Source organism: Pseudopipra pipra, chromosome 19 (genome assembly GCF_036250125.1).
Source record: "Pseudopipra pipra isolate bDixPip1 chromosome 19, bDixPip1.hap1, whole genome shotgun sequence".
NCBI lineage: Eukaryota > Metazoa > Chordata > Aves > Passeriformes > Pipridae > Pseudopipra > Pseudopipra pipra.
In genome coordinates, this window is record NC_087567.1 from 8,547,629 (window position 1) to 8,563,999 (window position 16,371).

General features: G+C 44.6%; 1 protein-coding gene across 3 annotated transcripts in view; it reads left to right on the forward strand.

Moving 5' to 3' along the window:
• RAB11FIP4 (RAB11 family interacting protein 4) overlaps window positions 1–16,371 on the forward strand; it is a 115,397-nt gene that overhangs the window by 49,410 nt on the left and 49,616 nt on the right. The window contains exon 1 of one of the 3 annotated variants that reach the window (XM_064676046.1): window positions 2,742–2,764. The exons of the other annotated variants lie outside the window; for them this stretch is intronic. The gene's annotated coding sequence lies outside the window, so the exon portion shown is untranslated. Of the gene's footprint in view, window positions 1–2,741; window positions 2,765–16,371 lie in introns of those variants that run through there. 3 annotated transcript variants of the gene reach the window in all.

The window sequence follows — 16,371 nt, forward strand, 5'->3', positions numbered from 1 at the left end:
TGAGACACAGAGGAGAGGTTTGCACAGGTCTTCCTTGGCAGTCTGGGATTGCAGTTGTTATCTCTGATCGTGCCATCTCTTGCTATTTATTGAAAAGCAAAGTACAGGAAAGCATTGACTGTTTTTTATTGAACTCAGACCTGCTGTTCTCTTCTTGTTTATCTCTTAAATAAAGCTGTCCTTTTTTCTTCCCCACTGAGGACATCCCTTTCACCAGGCACACCAGCAGCTGCAGCAGTGCCAGTTTGCTGGTGAACAAACCCCTCTGGGTCACTTCAGTAGAAAGGAGCCAGCAAAGACATCAAATCTTACCTGAGCCCAAGAAAACCTGACTTATCACTTCTGGTTTCCCAGCAGCCTGTTCTGCCCAGTTTGGGGTGGTGTCCACCACCAAAGCAATGACAGTCAAGCCATAGTACTAACCTGACACCACAAGCTAATGCAGCTCTTCAGTACAGGTAGCACCACTCATCCTTCAGAGCTGCTGATGTATTTTTATTTTTGGTGCAGGCTTGGCAGTGCTGAGCCCCTGACAAAGTGTCTTCCCACACAGTTTGCTCTGGGTCTGTGCACTCTTGCTGTACTGAGCCCACTCGTTCTTCTGGAAGCTGAGGCAAAGTTTGAGTGAAGAGTATCAGATCTAGTGGGGAAACCAGAATATTTTTAATTTTCACCTCATACATGCTGTGTTTTGAAGCAAAGACTCCACCTCGACCATTGAGTTGACAGTGTTCTCAGGCAGAATAATTGACCTCATTTATCAGGAGGGTTTTCTTGATACTGTTTTTCCTAACATTAATCCCAGGTGTTGCCTATCTGTTAATGTGAAATACATCTTTCCTCCTGCCCTCTGTGGCAGCATTAGCTGAGACACTCCTGCCTTAGCAGAGTAACTAAGAAGTGGTTAAAGTGGAAATACCTTTTCAACCCATAGCCAAGAGAAAAAGCAGCCTGTGCAGTTAGAAGCAGCAATATTAAACACAGCAAATTGAAGCTTTTTTTTTTCCTTCTTCTTATCAGCCTCCAGTTTTCTTCACCACCCACATGCTCTCAGTCATTCTTGGCTCCCATTGTGTTTTCAGCCCTGCAGATGCTCCCTGTCAGTTGTGTGTGAAGACTCCCCTCCCTGTGCTTGACCCTCTCGGGGTGTTGATGCCACTCGGTGATCACACGGTGCATGTTTGCAAATTGGAACATTCTGCCTCTCTTGGATAGGCCAAGGGAAGCAGGAGGTTTTCCCTGGGTTTCCTTGTCTAATCTAGAAGTCTGTTTTATATTTGGTGCTCCTAAATCTGCCAGGTTCTCCTTCCCTTCAGCTTCTGCTGCATCCCCTGGGAAATAACTATGTTCAGTGTAAACCTTTTGGGAGGTCCAGCCTAAGGACTGGTCCCAGCTCCTGCTGAAATCAGTAGAAAGAGTTCTTAGACCCTGGCAGATGTTGGATGAACACCTTGGGTTGTTCCTGAGGTGATTGTTGCCTGAATCCCTCGCTGGAGGGGGAAGGTGGGAGAAAAGCTTGATAAAGCACAGTCATACAGTTATAGAGAGAAAAAAGTCCCTGCTCCTGGATAGGACTAGGCAAATTTTACACAGGCAAGGCACTGTCCACAATGATGAGAAGTTTATTGTATCCTCTACAGGCAACACTCTCAGTAATTCACTTTTTCCTATTTTATTCTTATATATTTTTTCCTATTTTTATTCCCATATATGCTTGGAAGCATCAAAAAGCAACATTAACTACAACTGCTGAGAAACCCCCAGTGAGCAATTACCAAGAGCAATGAAGAGCACAGTGTGCCCCCATTTGGGACTCATTTACATGGAAATTGCCTGATTTCACCTGGCAATATTCTGAATTGTATTTTTTATGTTTGTGCATACATGCAAAAATAAGTGTCCTTGGTACAAAACACCTGCATAAAAATAAACTGCCTCTCTGGCTGCTCAAGCTGATTCCAAAATGCTGCCCTGAGAATGAGCAGTTCTGCACTCAGGGCCAGGTAGGCATCTTCCAGCAAAATAAATGCCAACTCCTCCAAAAACAGCCATGAGAGAGATTGAGGATTATTTTCTTTTTTAAAACCAGGTTGAATTTTTGAGTTGGTGGAACATCACACACACTGGCATTTTTAAAGGGAAAATTACTTTTCCCTGACTTGTTTTCGCTCAACTGTGGTATAAAACACTCGTTAAAATAACACAAAAAAGTCAAAACTTACCATTTCTTAGGGCTGTATTTGGCTGGGTGGTTTGAAACGGGGAGGTTTGACTGCCTGGTTCAGCCATCCTTGCTGTGACTCAGCAGCAGAGATGAAGTTCCAAGAGGATTGTCCTTCCAGACATCCATAGGAAAGTAATTTTGTGCATTTATTGTTATCTGTGGTTCTTTTTTTTTTTTGAGTGTTTCTTTCTTTTCTGTGGCCCAGGTGGGGTTTTGTGAAGCATTCAGAAGCTTTATTTTAAAGCCTGTCACCCATCTCTTTGGCAGAACTGCTGTTTAATAGACATTTTCTGTGTCATCCCAAGTTTTTATTTCCAAGGCGTTATCTTCAAGCCTCTAATCTGCTGATTTTCTTACAGAGCACAGTTTTGGGGGTGTTTTTTTCTGAAATTGTCAGTTGCCATGGCAAAATATTCCTCTCCCTGGATAAACCAATTTAGGCTGTGGCTCGGTGTTTAGGTAGAAACTGTGAAAGGACTGAAAGCAAAAGTTGGGCTCTTTTATCGAGGAAGTCACATCCCTATTGATTTAATCCTTCAGGTAAGTATGGCTTTGTGGTTTAGTGTTTTTTGCCTTTTGTTTGACATATTGAAAATCTGTCCACGCTTATTTGTGGTGTTTTCAATGCAGCATTCTTAACAACATAAGCAAAAGGAATATTATGAAAGCACTCGCCTTGCACTGTGTTCCTGTGAAAGAAATGCAACTGCTCAGTCAGAGAGTGGTGAAGGAATCCTGACTCTGATATTCAGCCTTTGGGGAATCCCAAAATATCTGTAATACATGTAGCTGCATAAGGGCAGGGCACACACAGCATTCAGTGGGTTTCTTGACACTTGTGTGACTGGGCAATCTGTGCCCTCCAGTTCATGAACTGACACTGGCTCTTTCTTTCTTGATTTTTTTTTTTTTTTTAATTCTTATTCTGTTTCATATCTTTTCTCCTCGCTGCTTGGGGAAATTTGTGCTCCATTTATGGTAGACTGTGGGACGCAGAGTATTGTTGGATTATTTTCAGGGGGAAGGCTCTGAAACTGAAATATAAGGAATTCCTTCTTTTTCAGTAATAGCACTGGTTTAAATAGGTTGTTTTCTTTTTATTTGTTTGTGGGTTTGCTTTGTTTTTTCAGAAGCAGAAAGTTCTGTGTAAATGTGTGAAAGTTGGTTTATAAAGCCAAGATTCCAGGTTGTTATGAAGCTGTAAAGAGAAAGCCAACCACAAAGGGATGTTCTAATAAAACCAGTAAAATCCCTCATTGCACAAGCAAACAAAAAGGATTTGACTGCTTCTTTTCTGCCTTCTACTCTCTGACCAAACTGAGAGCAGTGTAGTTTTTTGGGGGCAGCTTCTCTCGTTTTTTCAGAACAGAAGAGCTGCACATAACGCTAAAAATTTTCCCATTATGTAAAACTGTTCCTCCATAGGTGAAATCTTACAGGAGTCATTTCTGCCACACAGCTGCTGCTGTACTGGCACAGTATTTTAGTGTTAAATGCATTATTTCAGTAGCCTCAAGAACTGCCACCCAAATGACCCGTGCAGCTCATGGCATTGCCTGAAGCTTTTCCTAGTTATGAAACCTCTCCCCTGTCCTTCATCTCTCAGGTCACACCCAGCTCTTGCCATGCCCAAAGTCCCACAAAACCACGTGGTCTTTGTCCTGCCTGCTCAGGTGTCTCCCCCCTGGTTCTCCTGGCCAGGATTCAGCCCCAGTCAGGTGTCACAGGGGACTGTGGCACTGTCCTCTATCAGAGGCAACAGAACTGTTTAAAATTAAACCATCCTACTCAGCTGAGCTCACAGAGCTAAAAATGAGATCTCCATTATCTTGTCTATTTTTAGAAACTGGAGAAAAATCAAAATGTGACTTTTTTTTTTAAATTTTTTTTTTACATGCTGCAGTGGAGATTTTATTTGTCTGGGAGGAGGCAGCTTTGCCAGCACTGCCACACATCTGGGCTATGAGAAGCAATTTGTAACTGAACAGAAAGAAAAAGTAGGCCAGCCTACAAGAGAGTATCTAGGAATTACTCCTGAGGGATTTGTGCTACACTGCCTCCAGCAGCTGAAATAACAGCATGAAATTGCGATTAAAAATTAAGAAGAGATATGGGCTATTTGACCTTCTTTCAGTCAGGGACACAGAGGCCCTGCCTGGAATGGGGATGCAGAGAAATGCAGCTTCTGTTGAGTGATTACGTGCCAGCAAGAGGCTGCTGAAGTTCATCCTGAGCTCAGTGGATCAGAGGAATCGTTTCCTTGCATTTGACGTGGTCCAGACTGGTTTTGGTGCTGGTGGCACAGTGACACCAGGTACAGGTTATAGTAGAGTCAAACAGTCCATGCTCCACAGCTGCAGTCTAAACAGATGAGAAACAGGAAATAAACTGTCAGTTGTCACCTTTCCTAAGTTTACAGAAATCCAGGAAAGATTAATTAGTCTCCTGAGAGGCCTTGTTAATTAGGAGTTAATTTGCCAGGTTCGCTCCTCGGCTCACCTTTTTTCCCAGGCTGTTATTACTGTAATCACCCAGTTGACTCCAGCATCACTTGGCCATGAGACAGAGCAGCCTGTCTGGGTGGATGTGAATGCTGGACCCCGGGCTTGTTTTGGTACTCAGTGTTATGATAAGCTTCTAGGAAGGTTCAGTTGGAACAATAATATAACCATGGCAGTGTTGATACAGGGCTGACGCAAATGCTGATGAGGGTTTTGGGCTGACAGTGTGAACCTGGCAGCCCAGGCTCCATCCACCACGCCTGGGAAGGCTTTGGAGAGGGAATGCATAAAGCAGAAAAAGGCATATCCAGAAGGGTGATTCCTTGTTGCTCGTGCCAGCCCGTGTAAATAGGGCTGTGATAACAAACTGTTGGACTTTGCAAGAGGCTTTGATTTGTCCTGAGCTGTGGAGCCCGAGAGTCTGCAGGAGACAGCCCCGGTGGGAATCCTGCTGGTTTGTTACCTTTGTACATAAGTCTCTGGTCATTCAGGATATTGTTTGGGGAAGAGGCTTTCTCAGTGTGTGCAGCACCACTTAGAGCCAAGCAGGATGATGACTGGAGGAGAGAAAATTTGCAGGTTCTTCACACTTTTATAGATACATCAAATACATAAATATGGTGTAAATACAGTAGAGCTTTGGCCATCTGTTTTTATAGAATAGTGCAATACTCAGGTAAACTTTCTTGACCTTGGTAGGAATTTATTCATAGCACTGTATACAAAACCTGACCTAGTTTAAAATGGGAGGAATGTCTTAACTTACACATACTGAATCTGCTGCCACCTGCTTCCAGCAGCAGAGAGGATGTTTGGCTTGTTTTGGTAACAGACAGAACCTCGAGTATTTTTATATATTCTCCACAAGAAGTTTCCTATATCTGTAACAGTTCTGCCTTTATTACTGGCATGTGTATGTTGAAAAAATTATGGGTGTTTGTGGCTTCAATGAGTTTTTAATTTCTGTGTCCTTGAAGGTTAATGTCATTGAGGAACATTTGTGGGGGGAACTGGGCCATGTGTCTTCCATCAAGGGATGGACCATATGGTTACAATGCCCTAAGGCACACTCATGGAAAAGTCTAGAGCGTGGAAGATGGGAGCCTGTCCAGAATGGGGAGGGGTGTTGAGCTAAGAACTCAACATGATGAAAATCAACTTAAGAACATGAGAAAAGAAAGCCTATGTTCCACCTGGGTTGGTTGGGGCTTTTTTCCCACCTTGTAAGCTTTTGAGACTGTTACAGTAGGAGCTTTTCCCATATTTATCCCTCCTTCCGGCTCTTACAGCTTTGCCTTTGCCAAGGTTCTCTTTTGTGTTTCAGAGTTTCAGAATTTTAAATAGCCTGTCATAGTTAGAACTCTAAAAGGTCTCTGCCATAAAACTGTACATTTTGGACTAATGTATTTCTTGGGATCTTTGCTCCACTGGATTCTCGTTACGCTCCTCAGAATATTTCATAGTCTAGTTATTGTGAAAAAGGGAGGAGGGGGACCTGAATAATGAATGAAGGCAGTATTTCACTGCACCTCTGAGATCTGATTTTTATGGAAATCAGTAATGCACAGTATTTTGTGAGACAAATGGATAAATATTGCCTTTCATACCTGTGAACTCTTCAGCACAAGGATCAACAACCATCCCATTATGAATCACACTTTGCAGGGTTGTGTAGCTGCAGGAGCTGACACAAGTTTCTCACCTGGGAACCTGTCAGTTAAGTGAAAGAGTAAATCACCAGCTTTCTCCTTCTGCTGTGTTTTGAAGCTGCACTTAAAATCTTTGTTTGTCTCATTGCCAAGCCAATGGTGAGATATTACAGGGGAATTATAAAAGGGAGTTTTGTACAGTAAATTCAGATTTCAGCTGTTGTCAGGTACAATTCCTTGCCTGTTAAGAAACTCGAGTAAGACTTCTCAGATTACTGCACCATGACAAAACATTGCAATCAGGAGACATCCCGTGTCGTGTCGTGGTTCTCAAATCAAAGGGAAAGAGTTTGTACTCGGATATCACTGAAGATGCCCTGCCAAGAGTCACTGATCTCCTGCTGGCCTACAAAGAGGAGTTTTAGCAGTGAAATGTGCTGGATAACACTGACCCACGTGCTTCACGAAGGAGAGTCCTGGGGCTGGGGAAGGTCCTGGAGCACTTTCTCTCCAGTTATTGGAGGTTACCAATTTTTCCCCGTAAACAAATTGTCAGATGTTTCCTGACTTAGGGCCAGGGCATTACTTGCTGTGCTGCTGAGGGAAATGCTTTTCCTCTTTTCCTCTAGCTCGTGTGTAGTCTTACTAGATCAAAAACCTTTAGAGGAGGAGACAGTCTCTCTCAACTGTATTTTTATAGTGCCTGTCATGTAGGGCCCTTTCTTTGCCTCTCCCCTGTGAGGACAGGGCCACTTCATTTTAGAAGGAAGAGACTGGAAAGTGAAGAAACCAGCACTTGTAGGAGTATATCAATATTTACTGAACAAAATGGTAAGATTTAGTTTGACTTAGATACTTGCATTCTGTATGGACTCACCTTCACCTGCAGTGTCTTCTCTCTTACGAAGGAACCGATACTCAAGGGAGGAAGGACTCTCCTGAATAAGCTCCCAGGAGCTCAGACTGTGTTAGGATATCCCCTGTGACCTGCTCTGGGCTCACCTCTGTTAGCACAGCTCCCTGGGACTGGCATGTGCCACCTGGGGAGGCACAACATCCTTTCCCCAGCTCCCACTTTCCGGGAGGCCGGGGCTGCCTTCGCGCTCCTGCCGCTTCCACAAGAGCCAGTGGGTAACAAGAACCACATGGACCACACGGGTTCCTGCTTCCTGAGGTAATTCTCCATCTGTAACTGCTTCTGAGATGACGTGGGGTCTCAAAGCTTCCCCCCTGCTGACAACTCTGTGCCTCACAGGACCTCTTTTCTCATGGCATCTGAACATTTCCATATTGAACGTGATTAATTAGAATGGAGAGGGGGGTGTCAAGGGCAGGAATCAGTGTTTAAGAGCAGTTCAGTGTTTTAATCTGAACAGATTATGGAAACAGAATGTGAAAGGTAACTGGAGGTAGTTTGCTTCCTGCTGAAAGCCAGGTCATGTTTATCACGGGGAGAGCCCCTCCCATGACCTGTTCTTTACAGGACATGGGGCACTGCAGGCTCCTGGGCTGTTTTGGTTTTCAGTGGATGTTTCCAGCCTGAGCTGCTGCTCTTGGTGCAGCTGCTGCGTGGGAATCTTCTTCATTGGCTTCATTTCCCTCTAATATTGTATATTCAGAAGTATCTGTGCAGCACCAGAGTAATTGACAATGCTTCTGATTACTTCACATCACTATTTAATTAGGATGAAAGACCAGGAATGAGCAAGTGGAGATGTTACCCTTGGGAAAGGAATTGATTTGTGGAACAATCAGTCTCCCAGCTCCAGTGGGCTTTTCTTTACAAAGCAAGAAAAGTATTCTTGTCGCTTTTGGGTTGGTCTAAATCAAGGATTTCGTGCAAAATTATTCTTCTGAGTCTGTGATTGCAGAGATGTAACAATGGGGCAGAAATGGGTCCTCTTTTACATTCTGTGCTGTACCTCAGGAGTGAGGAGGAGCTCCAGCCTCTACAACCTGCAGTTTGCAATGCCTTAGGGGGGTTCCAGTGAGAGGCCTTGCCTGGGCTGTACCATTTCAGTCACAGTGCTCTGCCCTTGCCATAGCAAGGAATTTCTTTCCTTTCGCCAGAGTAGGATTGCTTGGGAATTAAAACTGACCTTGCTTTAAAGGCAGCTGTGGGATGAATATACGTGCTGCCCTCCCCCATGACTTATGTAAATGTGAACATCACCCCAAAGCAGTAGGAAATCAGTGTGATGGTGTCTCAGAAAGGTCTGGATGGTGCTAATACTGCCACAGCTTTGCCCACACTGGTGAGCTTTGTTGGCCAGCTCTGTTTCTCCTGAAGACGGGAGTTTTCCCTGCGGCATTCTGACAAAATGCCGGAGCAGTTGAAGGTGCCTTGCCTCCTACAGCAGATCTGCACCTGCTGTTCCCTGCTCGTGTCTAGGGCCCAGCATCACCCAGTCTGTCGTCATCACACCCGGCTTTTGCCAGGCTGCCAACAGCCCATATGCAAGGGCTGGTCCCTGCTGTCTGACACGAAGTGTCTTTCAGATCCTCCTCACAAGTGAAGCTGAACCAGAGGTTATGTTTTTCCTGGTATGTTTGCATTTGTTATATTTATAGTCTTAGCCATGAAAGGACTGTGATAGAAACAAAAGGCTTTTTTTATGTGATTCTGAGGCTGCTGCAATACTTGTTGCCCCAGAATTCCTCTATAGCTGTAGGTGAGTTGCCTTCTCTTCCAGTTTCTGTAGCTAGGAAGGGACACATTTCTGTGACCAGGATGGAGAGGCTGATGAACATTTGTCAGCTAAGAAAAATTAATTCCGGCTTCCCTGTTAATGAAAGGTGTACATGGAGGGACTATAATGCTAAATGCAGGACCAGGAGAGAAAACAGCTGAATTCATTTTCTTAGTGCTACAAACCTGCAGTGATTTTTGGGAAGGGCAGCTGAACCATGACCTCCATCGTACCATGCTGTCCTCCCTATCGGTAAAATAAGGATAAAACTATTAGTTCTGGCTCTCTGGATGGTAAACTGACTGGCAGGGCACATTCCCCTGACTGTATGTGCCAGCTGTACTGAGCAGAGCATCCCTCTCCTCTTATCTCTTGGCCAGCTCCAGAGAATTGTCATGGAATTAACATGTCCTGCCCCACAGTCTTGAGAACAGCAGCCACATCCCTCAGCAAACAACTCCAAAAGTCCTTGACAGTTCAATAATTGCCTCTGCTGTCTGGCTTTTAAGAAATGAAGTGAAACTTAAATGGGAGTTCTGCAAAGTTTGATAGCCCTTGCACTCTGCTGGAATCATTCATGGTGGGTGTTCAAGCTTCCAGCCTAATGGGGATTTGTGAGAAGGAATCAACTCAGAAAAAAGTGTCAACAGCACCACAGGTCAGACAAGGACATATTATTATGTACCTTTGAAAACACAGCCAGACTTCACATCTCAGCCCAGCATGCAGCAATCATTAGTCACCCTGCATAATCCTCTTGACCTGTTTTTTTTTTCCTTTCACAGTGGTCACATTTGAAAATATTGTCTAGAGCTGGTTGGACCCACACAAAGTTGTTAATTGGGAGCTGTCTAGTTAAGGGGTAACAGAGAGGCAAAGTTCAGCACAGTGCTCAGCGCCCCAGGCTGCACTGCTGAGCACTCCCAGGGAGGTGGTGGCCAGGAGACCCAGGAGGCACCAGTATGCACAGAAACTTTATTCCTGTTGCTTCCAAAGGGGCTGGTCACCTGAGTGCTTTGGCTTATCTGGAATTAAGGGTCTGGCCCAGCGGGAGGGTTGGAATGTGAGAAGCACTAATGACATTCACATACAGGAGTAGGAAGACACCAGTTGGAGCAATGGGCCAGCCAAGGAAAGCCTGCCTGTACACCTCCATCCCAGAGAGCTGGGTGGGCATGGCCTTTGTCACTAGGGGATTTTTAAAGGGTTTTCACCCCCGTGGTTTCCCCCTGAGGCTGATCCCAAAGATGTGTGAAGCAGCACAGCTCCCACGCTCTGTGCACTGGGGCTCTCACTCAGCATCATCTCACAGCAGGCTGCTCTCCCCTGTCCTGGAGGGACAAGTGTAGGGTGGCCCCCTGCACGGGTGGGGAGATGTGGAAATGATCTGCAAACTTGGTACCTCAGAGGCTTGTAACTTCTGAGATTTATTCCATATATCTGTTAAATTCCTGGAGGCTGCCGCCACAGTTATGTAGATGAAGGAATTAGCATAAAAACTATTTACAATACTTATTCCATTATTATACTACCAAAGCACTTCACAGGCTCTAATGAATTCCTGTTGCAGCTTCTCTGGGAGCTAGAAAATTGTTATTCATCCAAGTCTGAAGAAGATAAATTGAGCTGTTCAGTGATAAGGCCCAGGTTGGTGGCAGAGTCAGACTGGTTTCCAGAGGAGCCAGGTGACTGCATACCACTGAGGTCACAGATGTACCTGTGTCTCAGCTGGTGCCCTGTCTGCTGACCCAGCTTTTATATCTGAGCATCTGTAGCATTCAGCAGTCCTTTTTTGCATGTAGGTGGAATTTGATACTAAATTTCACAGCTTATAGTTTTCCAGAGTGCTTTTCCTTGTTCCTCTGTCTGCAGAATCCACTCCAATGAAAGGCAGAGCAGAGCAGGGCTCCCTTGCCTCAGCCAGGGAAAGGATCAAAGGTCTGGTTGTGATGGTGCTGAAGGCATGTGCCTCTCTTGCTTACCTGCACAGGGTTATGAAGCTGCTGGACTGGCAAGGTTGGTAGGTGTTTGCAGGTAGGGTCTAACATGTTTCTTGCTCTTTATAAAGCTGTTTCCTTGTCTATTCTTGACCTGCTGTGACAGGACAGGGCTGTCAGTCTGTCCTGCATATTTCTATCTTCATTAAATCCCTGGGTACTGACAGTGCTACTGTCTGTGCTCTTTTACCATTCTTTCAGGGATTTAAGGCAGAAGTGCTTTATGCTGCCATCATCATCTTGTAAGAGGCAAAGAACAAATTCAATGTATTCCCTAGATCCAGGATAATCATATCTTGACAGGATACTAATTAATCATCTCCTAATCAGGTAATTCTTTCCCATGTAGCTGCCTAATTACTATTTAGTAGCTCAGACTTGAGTATGCAAATAACTAATATTCTCAAGCAATGGTTTTAAGGAGTGGAACACAGTGGGCTGTGACTCCTGGTGTAACTCCTCTGTCTTCCTTGAATTACTCCTGGGATTAATTTGGTCCCCCAGTTCCTTTAATCTACAGACCCACATAGCAGCCCTAATTATTGCCATATTGGCAATGAGGAAAGAGTGTGCCCAACTCCACTGCTCAGTGCCACGGGTTGAGCTGCTGCACTGCAGCTGATAATGTGCTCAGAAGCACATCCATATGTTGGCTCCCCATGAGCTCTTCCTAACCCAGCAGATTATAAGATAATGAGCTTGAGCCATTATTATTTGGGGACCAATATACAAGATGCTCTTGAAAGATGGGGTTGTGTATTAGAGTGTGCTGAATGTCTCTGTGGTAGAGATTTACTTGTAAACCAGGGAAGATAGCAAAGATAAAAAATTACAGTTGCTTAACATTCATACCTTGAGATTGTTTTCACCTCTGCCTCCAGCTGATTCCCTTCTGGATTAGTTAGGTTTCCCAATGTTTGTGGGGTGTCCTGACTGTATGTGTGTGCATGCATGTGTGAGTCTCAGTTCTATCCAGCCAAAAATTTACACTCTCTCAAAAACTTTAAATACATTTGGAAGAGCAGCAGGAACGTCTCCATATTAGTCTCCGATGTTTCATAAAAATAGGCTTTTGTATGGGAATAGTTAAAGCAAGACAGGCCTTCATTTGTGTGGCTTTGCCAGTGTAAAAATGATTTAGTACTTCGACACTATTCTCATATGAGAAAGAAATGAGTGAAAGCTGATGTAAGGCACTTTCCCACTTGCAGAGCTGCCGCTTGGGCTGGAAACATTATTTAGGTGCATGTGTTTTGGGTTGTTGTTAGCTGTATCCCATAATATCTGTGTCAAAGCTATAAAACTAATCCTCAAGACATCAGTGTGCAGCTCAGACAGCACATGTACACCTACCACAATACTGGCTGTGGACACACTGGTAATTTAATATCTCCCATTTTTTTAAAGCTGTGTGACCCTAACAAAGAGGTGACTTCACGTCTTGGTGTCAGGTTTACCTTCAACAAATTGCAGCAGTTCTCTCATGCCTTTTACTGCTCACTTGTACCCAGCTGCCTCTGGATGTATTTGCTGCATGATTACACCTTCAGTGTCCAGATCACCAGACCTTTGCCCAAACCAGCCTGAGAGTGGCCTTACAAACACTGTGAGGAACTGGAGTGTGTTTGATTTTCCTTGGCTTGTTTGCTTTCCATTATCTGTCTTCATGGTGATAAAGAATGCTGCTGTTGACCTCAGAAATTCCCTGGCTTTGCTGTGTGGAAGACACAAAAGGAGGAACGATGCTCCCAGTAGATGCCTCGTGGAGCTTCTCCCCAGAGAAGCCAAGAGGAGGGAAGTGTGGACCCCATAAATAGCAGGGACTCTCCAAGAACATGTGCTGAAATAAAAGCAGCTAAAAATAGTCTCTGAGGCTAAATGTGAATCATCTGGAGAGCAACTAGCAAAAGTTTCTGCAAGAAAATCCTGAAAGGAGGAGGCTGAGCCCTCAGAAGCAATCATGGAAGCTGGAAGCAAATAGTCTTCCTATGAAAAACTGCCACTTCCAGCATGTGCTGCTGGGGGCTCCACACCCTTCCCTGGCTCTGCCTTCTCTGGTTATGCTGAGGTTCAGTCTCATTCTTACCGGTGCAGTTTTTGGCTAAGTCTCCCTCGGGATGGGATTTTTCTCCCAGATTTTGACCATGTTTCAAGAACTGGAACTCCGGCAAGTGGACTCAGGCTTTGTTAGAACAGCCAGACCACAGAATTTCTCCCTTTCTCCATGGTCAGGCAGTTCCCAGAAACACGGCAAGGCAGTAAAACTTTTCTAAAAATGGTGATTTGCCTTTGCACCCCTTCTTCCAGTGCAAATGCTTATCCCCTCCCATCTTCCCTCAGCCATTCATTCTTCCCTCCTTGCCAGCTATAATCTGCTCCCGGGGGTTATGAGCTCTTTCCAATGCAACATGTTTAATCCCAAATTGAAAAGTCTTTGTGAGCCGAGGCCTCAGTGTCATGCAGTGAATGTCTGAGATGCAGGGAGGGATCAAGGTGGCTTCTTGGTTACCAGTAGTTAACACAACCTATTGTGGTTGATTTAATTGCCATTTATACGTGTCTTTGTGCCTCCTACTCGGAAGAAGCCGAGCTGGAAATGAGATGGCACATAAAGAGCTGCGGTTTTTGCCGTGGCACCAGGCGAGGCTTCAGCTATAGTGCAGCCATAGTGTGCTCTGACAGGCATTGAGGAGCAGCCGAAGCCTTTCTGCTGGACAATGCTGGGCCACAAAAGCAGCATTAGGGCCAGCAGCCCCGGCTAGGCGGGAGTAGCTGATCCCAGATGAATCCCGAGGCACCAGCTGGGAACAGGACACGCCGTCCCAGGGCCCCACTGCTGTGCCAGGAGCGGGGACTGACCTGTCACAGGGCTGTGGAGCAACCCTGGAGCTCACCTCTGCTCTCCACCTGGGCATGTTTTCCCTCAGCTTCTCGTTTTGTGATGGCATTTCTAGCTGAGACACTCCTACAACAGAGTGCCAAATTCAGCAGTGAAGCTGTTTTCTGTCAAACTGGAAATGTCCATAAAAATGCTGATTTTTGACAACTTGGCTCAGGGAAAAGGAAATTATGTGTAAATTTCAGAGCATCTCGCTTTGATGCCTTTCAAGAGTAGAAAGCTTCAGTTTCGTTTTGACCGGATTTTTAACAGGTGTATTTAATCACAACATAAACGTTTAAGAAACATTTAAAGAAACTGATCGGCCCCGGCTTTTAAAAAAATTCTTTTAGTGCTAACTTTCACATTTTCCTTTAATTGTTTTCGGGAGTATCAAAATTTCTCTTTCAGAATTCCCGTTTGCAGCCCGAGGCTGTTGAAAGACAGGGCAGGGCAGCTACCCAACAAAGCAGTCTAGGAATATATGGGAACTATATTTCATCAGAAATTGTTCTTTTCCATTCAGAAGAGGGATGACTAATGTGTGGTGCTTTTCCACTGGCTGTTAACAATGCATTTAGTTTTTCCTGACATGTTTAGAAGAATGCCACAGGAGCCCCGAGGCATCTTCTAACAAAGGAACGGATCACTTGGCGTTTTCACAGCGAGCTGAGGCTTTTCTGGGTTACACACGTCAAAACGAAGCAGTGGGTGTAACCTCCATTACCCACCAGAAAGGAAACAGAAGGAAACAGTCTGATAAAACCGTGGTGTTTTATTAAGCACATGTTCCCATGTAAGGCCAAGAGATTGCTGCCTGCTGAATTTATTCCAGACTTCTGGCCTGCTTTTTAAAAAGTGTAAAGTGTGAGCAGATAAGGAGTTAATTTACCTTCTCGGATTTAGGCCTTCTGAAAGATTCATGGAAATTGTGAATGGGAGAGATACATTTTTAGTCGTGCTCAGCTTATTTAATTGTAATCTCTGCCAGTCTTTGTGTGGAGTGTGGAGCCCTTCCCTCTGGGTTCACACCCAGGCACATCCCATCCTAACTCTGGGGGTTCTGGCTTCACCCCTTTCCTGGCCTAGGGGACACTCTGTGCCAGCCTTGCTGCAGAGCTGAGCAGACCCATCCTCTGTCTCAGCCTGCTGAGGAATCAGAAATAACATTTCTTTGGGTTTGGATCTCTCCAGGCAGGCTCCAAATGCAGAGCTGCTGAATTAAGAAGCTGTACACGCTGCTGTATTCCTAAATTTTATGGAGAGACAGATGATCATCTTTTTGGCAGAACTCTTTGTGCTTAATCTCTCGTGGGCTGAGTGATGAAGCTGGTTGAAGGCTGCACACCCCAGGGCTCAATGCAAAGGCACTGCCAGGGGCAGGCAGAGGAGCAGTTTATTCTCCTTTCAAACTGTGTTTCTGGGAGTACAAAGAAGTGTGAAAACTCAGATGCAAAACCAGAGTTGTCTTCCCTCACTAATTCTGTGACCTCATTGTCTCCTCTTGCTTCCCAGTCTCCCTTACAACACTGCTATTTGAAGTCAGGAACTGAGGCCCTACTGGGAAGTTGTATTTAATTGGTTTACTCCAGCCACACTACACGTGGTCTTGGAGGAGGAGTTCATTTTAAGTTACTTCCACACCCATAATGGTAACTGTAGGAGGAAAGAAGAGGATTAAAAGTATATCCTCCCTGAAAACTCTAATCTTTTAAATGTTTAGCCCTTCCCACTTTGAGCAACCCTCATCAGCAAAACTAAGGGTTCATAAATTTCCATTGTTGCAGAAATCTGAATGTTAGGAGTTCGTCTAGTTTATGATTAACTAGTAGAAAAGGGCAGGAAGTGTTGTTATTATACCATTAAAAATGGAAAGATACTGAAACAAAATGTTGCCTGCCCTAACTCAAGAAGTCATTTTCAGAACCACTTGTGAGCTATAGGAAAAAAGGAAAAAAAAAATCTGCCAGATGAGTCATACTGAGAATTTTAAAATGCTTTGATCTGACTTCCGCAATGTAAACATTTTTATTGAAAGCAACTTACCTGTAGAAGCAAAGATTAATGTTGAACAAGGAAGTTGGAGTGCATTTAGCTGTAACAGAGGAGCAATGGAAAATAGGATTCTTAAATGCCTGTTCATCTCTTCTGGTTTTGCACAGGCTTGTGTGAGCTCTGGGAACCTTTTCCATCTTAACACCTCTAAGAAATGGAATAGCCATTAGCACAATTAGCACGTTATGAAAGGGACAACACATTCAAAAGGGTGAGAGCCCGAAATGACAACTGGTTTGAGAGGTAGCACAGAGGTGGTATGTTTTCAGATAGGCACTTTGGCTTCTGCTGCACTTGAGACTTCTGTTTTCCTCCTATTTCTTGCTCTCTGCAACTGCACAAATCTTGTATTTTGGACTGTGAGACCTCTGGGATAG